Source organism: Phoenix dactylifera, chromosome 9 (assembly GCF_009389715.1).
Source record: "Phoenix dactylifera cultivar Barhee BC4 chromosome 9, palm_55x_up_171113_PBpolish2nd_filt_p, whole genome shotgun sequence".
NCBI classification, from domain to species: Eukaryota; Viridiplantae; Streptophyta; class Magnoliopsida; order Arecales; family Arecaceae; genus Phoenix; species Phoenix dactylifera.
In genome coordinates, this window is record NC_052400.1 from 5,822,785 (window position 1) to 5,832,541 (window position 9,757).

At 40.4% G+C, this 9,757-nt stretch overlaps 1 non-coding gene across 1 annotated transcript; it reads right to left on the reverse strand.

The window, feature by feature from the left end:
* Positions 1-9,178: 9,178 nt before the first annotated feature.
* On the reverse strand, positions 9,179-9,284 carry LOC120112076. The gene has a single exon (XR_005513572.1). It is a non-coding gene; the product is annotated as a small nucleolar RNA R71 (small nucleolar RNA).
* Positions 9,285-9,757: the final 473 nt, after the last annotated feature.

Genomic DNA, 9,757 nt, shown 5'->3' on the forward strand with positions numbered 1-9,757 from the left:
CTTGTGTATGGCCCAGATTTCACCAAGCACTCCAGTATAAATAAATCTTACAACTCCCTAACGGAAACTTAATGACTTCAACTTGAATTGCATCTTGACCTAGGATTTGGGCTGACTTAGTAAATAAAACCATGTGTGCTTTGAAATTCTTATCATTTATGTATCTTTTATTATATTTTTTTAAAAAAAAAGAGATTAATAATAACAATAATGATAAATGATTTATTGAAGTTTGTGGGTATCTTCACTGAAAATCCTCACGAGACTACAACTCGTCCACTAGGGTAACCTAGGGGTTTAAAGCCTTGTTACATAGGGTAAATGTAACCGCGATGCCTGCAAAAGTGAGTTAAAATTCTTCTTTTCTAGTTTTATTTTGCTCGAGGACTAGCAAAACATAGGTTTGGGGGTGTGATAAGTGCTTAATAATCTATAATTTAGTTATCTTTCCATAGCACTTATCAATGTTTTTAAACTGATAAATATATATTTTACCATAAAATTAAATAAACATTGAAATGAATTTAAAATATGGTAAGAGGTAAATAATTCTTTTCTCAAAACAGACTCTAAACTTGTCTCTCTCCTGGTTATAATCTTTCATGAAAACATATAAGGAGGAGATTGTGTTGACCCGATTTGGTAACCTAATGGAGTTGTAATCAAGCTAAGGCTATAATTAAATTGGGTTTTGGTCCTGATTCGATCGAAAGTTATAATTAATTATGTATGGGGCAAAGGTTTGATTAACCCTTTTTATTAGGTCACGGTCCGATTTTTAGTCTTGTCTGGTCGAGTTCGATCTGAAGCAGCTTAGCAAGAATTAAATGACAATGGGCTCAAGGACAAGTCAACCATCATGACCCACCTCAAACCCAAAGTCAATTCCCAACCAATTCGTTATCTGCCTTCATATAAAATTTATAATAATAATAACTAAAAATTCACGATTCACTGTTCATATAAACAGTGTCCCGTTAAAACACTGTTCATATGAACATTGTTAAAAAAATAAAATAAAATAAATAAATAAAAACATAAATAAATAAATAAATAAATAAATAAATAAAAATATATATAAATAGATTCCACTGTTTATCTTCTTCCTCCTGCTGCCAAACCTTCCCGTGATCTCGCCTCGCTCACAACAACTCGATCCCCCATCATCCGCGCGCCAAATCCAAGAGGGAGATCAGCCGGGCATCTTCCGCATCCGGCCATGGCGTCGTCTTCATTCCCGGATGCTCCGCCGGCGATCACTCCTCCGCTGCAATCAACAAGCCGCTCCAACCATCGGGAATCAAATGCTCCGCATCAGCCCGTTCCAGCACGAGTTCCACGGGGTGCAGCCAGCGACCGGATCCCCCACCTCTCCTTCCGATCGTAACGCTTCCAATTCATCATTCGCACAGCACCCGGACACCTGCAACATCTTTCCGTCCGGATTCATCCCTAGCACCAAGCCGTGATCGGCTCCCAACCGTCGGAAACCCAGCTCGGCATTCATCTACAGCTCAGTCCCCGGCTTCTCCGAGATCCAGATACTCCGCATCAGCACCTCCCATCGATCCTGTGGCCATCTCATCTTCTTCCCTCCACCTCCCGTCGATTCAGCGGCCGGCTTCATTTCCGGCCATTACAATCAAACGCTCCACGGATCCCTCCCAAGATCCAGCCACGCCATTGATGCCATTCATCCACTATAAAAGGAGGAGGGCGTTCAGTGGCAGGGGGAGGGCTCGGTTTGAAGAACAGAGGAGGCTCTGTTCGGGAGAAGAAGAAAGCAGAGAGGGAGAGAAAAAGAAATAAAAAAAAAGAGAAAGGAGGGGGAAAGAGAATGTTTTGTGATATTTTGGGAATGATGGGAGGTGAAGGCTTTCATTTGCAGATGGGAGGTCATCCGGAAGCCATGCTCGGCTAAACATCTAATCTAGGGCTGGATGAAGCCCTAGCAATGTATCAGGGCATTGTAGTTCTTATTTTCTTTATTATTTATTTTAAATTCTTATCTTCAATGAAATATCTTTTTATGATGTTTAAACTTTGAGCATGCCATTTACTATTCATGTTTGCTAAAGTAGTCTAAGATGATCCATGCCTAGGAAGATGAGGTGTGCTGCATCCTAGATTAGCATACTTAGGTAGACACTTCATGCTATACCAAAGATGGATTTTCCTAACACTCTTTATGTTTTTATTTTAAAAGGCTTGTAGCCAAAATTGCATGCCTCTCCAAAAGATAAAAATTAAGAACACAATCCTTGATGCAATGCTATGTGGTGGATTCCAAACCCTAGATCTATTTACTCTGATAAATTCCAATCCGTACTCATAGTTTAATTTAGTTAAATCAAGTTAGCAAATTCTTCTTTTTGATTTATTTTTAAAAGAAAAATAACCTATTCTTCAATCCCTGTAGACCGACACCCGTAATCACTATCCTACAGGATACGTGCTATTGCGTGGTTTATTTTCAAAATTGAAGGAACCGATCAGCTATGTGCCCCTTCCTAATCCGAAGTCTTCATTCGGACCCAAAACAGAACAAGGAACACAACCACAGATCGAGCTTCATCCCGCATTTAACCAGATCTCCCAGCTCTCTTCCCTCTTCCGAACCAAGCAATCATCCGAGATCTTCCCAACGTCTCTCACCTGCATCCAATAGATTCAGCTTCATCTCCAACTAAAAATCCTTCATCCCAAACTTCCTTAACTTCTCTTCATCCTGCATCGTCCACGGATGTGATCCATCCTTATCCAAGCAACCTCACACGTTCACCCATCCTCCCCTGTTTCGAGCTGTTTCTCTGCTTCCGGAAGAGATGGAGCAACCGTACGCGTCTTCCCCGCATTCACCTCCCCTGCTTTATGTCCGCAGCCAACTTTATGAGACCTTCCACATCTAAAGAGCCGTTGGCTTGTTCCCAGCCAACTCCACGAATTCCTAGCCAATCCCGTTCGCGATAACATCGTCCAAGATTTTCTTCCAATCTTCTTTCAGCCTAATTCCCATCAACTGTCCGCATAAGGTCCCAGCATCCCAACAGCTTCCGGATCATTTCACAGCCATTCCCAAGCTTCCTTTCTTTCGGATTGAGTCCAGTATCCACGGATAGCTCCAAATCCCAGCAAATCCCGTCTTCCCAGAATTTCTCCCAACCGTGAACATCATCCAAACCTTATCATCCCCTGCTTCAAGATTAGCTCAAATCCTCCGCACCAGCCGCGTCCAAGATCCTCTCCGCGTTGAAGAAGCGCCGATTCCTTCCATCGCCCACGGATGATAACCAGCAACCACTGCCAGCTGCTTCCCTTGCGGACTCAAATCGACTTCCGGATCTCCTGAGAATAGAGCTTATCCTCTCCGGAAAGCAAGCATCGTGAGCTCCCTCCACATCCGTTCCAGCTCCCCTGTTACGCATATCCCGTCTTCATCGCCTACCGAACTCAGGATCCATTCGATCCCAGCATCCCATGCTCTCTATCCGTGATGGATCCAATGCGTTCAAGCTCAAATCTCAGCATTCAGCCGTGATCCAACTCCAACGCGTCCGGAGATCAAGCCTCATCATGCTCTGATCCGTCCTTATCTCAACATGAAATGAAGAAGAGGAGAAGGAGGTATGCAGCCTATAAAAGGGCCAGGCATGAAACAAAGAGGGCATTCTTCTCTTCGGTCTCATAATAGAGTTGGGCAACGGGCCGTGCCGGGCCGGCCCGGCCCAGGCCCCCCGGGCCCAAAGACTAAACGGGCCGTGCCTGGCACGGCCCGTCCAGCACGGAACTGCAGCCCGGCCCGGCCCCAGCCCCTCTATTGGTGGGCCGGGCCGGGCACGGCACGACACGGGCCGTGCCAGGCACGGCCCGTAACGGGCGCAAACGGGCGGCCCGCAACGGCTCCGAACGGGCCGTGCCGGCACGGCCCGTAACGGCTGGAGAGGGGGAGGAAAATAGCCGTTTCCAACGGCTATTTTCGGGAAAAAGACGCTTTTACCCCTCCCAACAGTCCAATAACGGCTGAATTGAGGGGTATTTTGGGAAAAAAATTTTGGGGCTTCTATAAATAGCCCATTCCTCCCTCATTCTCACCACACCAAACCTCTCATTCTCTCCTTCTCTACTGCTATTATTTCTCTCTTCTAAAGTGCTCTTCTAGCAATTTAATTTTTAGTTTGTTCAAGTGCTACACAAGAGGAGGTTCCTGTTGAGAAGAGAAGGTCGCTTCTGTTGAGAGCACAAGAGGAAGCTCGGAATCTCGGCTCTGCCTCTGCCCTCCGACCCTCTACTCAATTTCTCCTTGCGGTTAGTTTTTATTTTTTGAATTAATCATAGATATGTCATCTTTTGAGGAAAGTCAGTTTGGCATTCCTGTTTCTGAGGGAGAAGAAACTAATCCCCAACCCCCTGTTCCTAGTTCCTCTAGAACTGGTGAACCGAGTGAAGGTCAAACCTCTTCTCGTAAGAGGACTAGTACTGTATGGAATGAATTTGATAGAGTTATGGTTGAGGGAGTCTGAAAAGCTAGATGTAAAAAATGTGCCAAACTTTATAGTTGTAGTAGTAGTGGGGGAACAGGGCATTTAAAAAGACATCAAGAGAGTCATAGGATGCATGATTCTCATGCTCAAACTCAAAGTAGCCTTAATATACAAGGGGGATTACTTGTAGGTAATTTTGCATATAATCATGAAAATCAAAGAAAAGCACTTGTAAAATGGATAGTTAAGGATGAATTACCTTTTAGTTTATGTGAATCTTTTAATTTTGAAGAATATGTTCAATTAAACCTACAACCTGCTTACAAAAGAACTAGTAGGCGTACATTTAGAAGAGTAGCTATGACCAATTTTTTAGCAATGAAACAAAATTTAATTGAAATACTTTCTACTTTAAATGTAAAAATTTCATTAACTTCTGATATTTGGTCAGCATTTGTAGGTAGTAATTGTTTTATTGCCATTACTGCTCATTATATTGATAATGATTGGCAATTAAATAAACGTATTCTTGCTTTTCGTGCTTTTGATTTTCCACATTCTGGGCAACAAATTTCAAATATAATTTATCAAACTGCATGTTCATATAATATTAATGAAAAAATTATGTCTATTATTTTTGATAATGCATCTAATAATAATTCTGCTGTTGTATTATTAAAAGACTCATTGCATCCCATATTAGATGGAAATTTACTGCATATTAGATGTGCATGTCATATCTTAAATCTTTCTGTTCAAGCTGGCATGGGCATGATTCAAGATGTGATTTCAAAAATTAGAAATGCAGTTTCTTTTATTCATGCTTCTAGATCAAGACTTCAAGAATTTAAGGAATTATGCATAAATCATGGTAAACGTTTTAAAAAATTTAAACTTGATGTAATTACTCGTTGGAACTCCACATATAGCATGATACATGATGCATACCCATATAAAAATTTATTAAGTGCATATATTAATAATCGTGGATTAGGATTTACATTGACTGAAACTGATTGGAATAAAGGAAAAATTTTGGAAGATTTTTTGCTTAGTTTTTATAATGCTACCAATGTTCTTTCTGGTATTTATTACCCTACTTCATGTTCATTTTTACAACAAGCATATATAATTAGTCAAAAATTTGCAGAACATAGATATGATGATGTTTTAATGCCTATTATTGAATTAATGGAATCTAAATGGAATGAGTATTGGGACAGGATATGTCCTATGCATAACTTAGCTGCTGTATTTGATCCTAGAGTTAAATTAAATGGCGTGCTAATTTTACTTGATGCATACTCTGAAAATATGAATCAAGATGCTGAATCTGCTAAAGATGAGGTAAGACAACTTCTTTATGATATTTATGCTATATATGATGAAAAAATTCGTGGATCTAGAACACAAATACAAACCTCTATTCCTCCTTCTAGTAGTTCTCGTTCGTCATCTATTTTTTCATTCATTGCACAGAGAAGACACACACATGCTTCAAGTTCCTCTTCATCTTCTTCATCTTTAAGTAGTGAACTAGAATTTTATTTACGAAATGATCTTCATTCTGCATATGATGAAAATCAAATAGAGAATCTTGATGTATTATCTTGGTGGAAGAGTGTTAGAAATCAATATCCTGTTATGTCTGCAATTGCACGCGATATTTTAGCTGTGCCGATGTCCACGGTAGCATCGGAATCCGCTTTTAGTGCAGGTCGGCGTGTTCTTGACGAAAAGAGAAGTAGGATGACGGGCGAAACGGTGGAGATGCTTCTCTGCTTCAAGGATTGGCTGGATGCTGAGGCAAGACTTCAAGATAAAGGTGGACATAATACAACATCCTCTGATGATGATGATACAAACACTACTGAAGACTGAAGACTGAAGACTGAAGACTGAAGAGTGAATACTGATTCACTGAATCACTGATGATTAGTAAGATTTCTTAATTTTTTATAATTGTACATTTTTATTGTATTCTGGAGGTCAGACCAAGGTCCAAACCTCGGCCCTTTCTTAGTTTCTTATTGTATTCTAGAGGTCAGACCAAGGTCCAAACCTCCCTTCATGTACCATTTTGATTTAAATTAATAAACTGGTAGGGGTCTATGCCAAACCCCCCACCATTAAGGTGGCTTTATATTCATAAATCAAGATTTCTTAGTGTTCAATATTTATTAATTTATTAAAAAAATTTATGAAGCATTAATTTTTATCGGGCCGAGCACGGCCCGCTGGCCAGGACCCTCTAGCCCAGCACGGCCCTATCAAAGGGGCCGTGCCAGGCACGGCCCGGCACTGTAGCTTGCGGGCCGTGCCAGGCACGGCCCACTTCGTGCCGTGCCGTGCCGGGCCGTGGGCGGCCCGGCCCAGTGCCCATCTCTAGTCTCATTCTTTCTCATCCGATCCCATCTTTAGTTCTTTTATTTGGGAAGTCCCACGGGAAACAGATGAGAGGGAGAAGAGTTTGGGTACTTTGGGAATGATCTCCCAAGGAAAAAAATTAATTAAGTGCTGAGAGGAAGTTTTCGATGGGAGTCGCTAGAGGAAGAAAGGAAGAAAAGCTAGTCGCGATGGAAGCCAAAAATTAATGAAGTGCTGAGAGGAAGTTTTCGATGGGAGTCGCTAGAGGAAGAAAGGAAGAAAAGCTAGTCGCGATGGAAGCCTTCTCCACTGCTGCGGCTGTTCAATTCTCCATGGAAGGCTGATCTCCTCTCCAGGGCTGGATGCAGCCCTAACAAAGGGATACGGATTTTATGTATTTAATTTTATATTCTTGGAGTTGTATGAATTCTCTTACTCTTAAATGAATATTTTTTCTGCATCTCATATTTAATCTCTGTGACTTTAAATATGATGTTCGTACAACTGCTTTCATGATCACGAAGTAAGTATAAAGATCAGCCATGCTTAGGAAGATGCAGTGTCCTGCCACATTAGTTTAGGGTAGACATTTCATGCCAACCGAAGATGGATGTTCCTAAATTACTTTTGTGAAAATTTATTTGAATGCTTATTAGGCTTGCAGCCAATTTGCATGTTAATCCAAGAATAAATTAAAATACAAATAACCCTTGTCCGATGTTAGTGGTGAATTCCTTGCCCTAGGTTTTTTCCAAACTGATATCATTTTAATTGCATTTCTTATTAAATTATTTAGTTTAATAGTCTTCACAAATTTCTTTTTTCAAATATTTTTTTTAAAAGAAAAACAACTGTACCCCAATTTCTGTGGATCAATACCCGTAATCACTATCCTACTAGATACGTGCTATTGCATGGTCTTTAAAGTTGACTATCAATTTTTGGCGCCGTTGCCGGGGATTGCTAGTATAGTTATTTTTCTTTTCATTAAAAAAAAGAAAAAAAACTTTCAAAATATATATATCTAAAATAAAATAAAAATATTTTCTATTTTTGTTACTTTACTTATCTCCTTTTTCTCTCTTACTAATTTTTGATTTTTTTTTTGGTATTATTTGATCAGGAATCAAAGAGGAAATTTGAGACGATCAAAAAGGGAACTGCTGAAAAAGGAATGCTGTAGAGGTTTGTCTAAAAATAAAAAAAAAATTGCTGGAGAAATTCTCTTTGGTAACCTCTAAATATTTCTTATTTAAATTGATTCCCAGTTTGCTTGAAATTTTGTGGTGATTGTTTGATTTTAATTTCAGTAAAAGTGTGAATGCATGCTTGATACACATACACCAATTAATCCGCACATAGTAAGGGCAATCACCCCAACAAGATAAGAACTGGATTTCATCACCAGATTCTTGCCCAAATTAGGTGAATCAATTCTCACATAGCCATCACGTTAATTAAAATCAATTAGACATTGGCCCCTAGGGACATTCGAGCTCAATAGGACGAAGATCACCGAAAGTTGCACCAATTTCGCTCTATGGCTCAGTTGATGTCTATGCAAGCTTTGTCCCTATAAGAAAAACATTTCATCTGTTCAAGGCAAGTGGTTTTTAAATGGGACCTTTGCGAACGCATCGTGACCCCCCCACTTACCTGGGAGTTTACCTGGTCAACTCAGTTCATTAGACCAGATTGGAGGCTTAGGTGCACTCTTCAAACCAGTTAGGAGCTGTCTAGTGATTTTAGGGTAAACACAAGAATTTGATGTGTTTTTCTTCTTAGTGCATGCTTGACTGTACTTGACTAACTAGAAGAGTATTAGTGTATGCTAGGGTGTCGTAACAGATCTTCTGAATTAGTACCTTTTGATTGTGAGATAGACCGTTCTATTAGGGTCCTTCGAGCTGAAATCCGCACCTATAGAACCATAGGATCTGCTCCATCTGTCGAGATGGCTGAAGAACAACCCAAACTCTTGAGGGAGTACTTTACTCTCACCATTTATACTGCTCCATCTTGCATTCGATTACCTGAAGTAGCAGCTGTACAATATGAAATAAAGTCTAGTATGATCCAAATGCTCCCATCTTTTTACGGGCTCACCAACGAAGACCCATATAAACACCTAGATGAATTTCTTGAAATCTGCACCACTGTCAAGATTCAAAACTTCACTGATGATGCTCTGAAACTTAGATTATTCCCCTTCTCCCTTAAAGACAGAGCCAAGCAATGGCTGAAATTTTTAGAAGCCGATTCGATTCGTTCCTGGGATCAAATACAACAAGAATTTCTTAAAAAATACTTTTCCATAGGAAGAACGAACCAGTTTAGATATGCCATCACAAGCTTCTCCCAAACTGAGGGAGAAGAATTTCATGAAACCTGGGAGTGATTTCGAGACCTAATCCATAAATGCCCGCATCATCAGATACCCAAGTAGCAATTAGTGCAATACTTTTATGACGGATTGTCTGAACGAAACCGTCAGATGGTTGATGCTTCTTGTGGGAAAACTTTCATGCTTAAAAATGAGCATAAAGCATGAGAATTATTTGAAAATCTCATTGAAAACTCTCTCCACTATGCTTCTTGTTCTCGTCAAGCACCCCCGAGTTCTCAAAGAAAAGGGACCATTTGTGAAATAAGTCATTTTATGGACCTGTCTAACAAGGTAGATGCATTGTCCCATAAGATTGACCAACTGATGATAGGAGGACATGTCGTTAGTTCTTCCCAAGCACAAGTGTGTGCTATCTGTTCTAGCCCATCCCACCCTATTCATGAGTGCCCTTCAGCACCTCAATTCTCCGAACTCGAGCAAGAACACATCAATGCTGCTCAAACACAGCCCAGACCGGGTAATGACCCATTTTCCAATACATATAATCCAGGATGGCGGAATC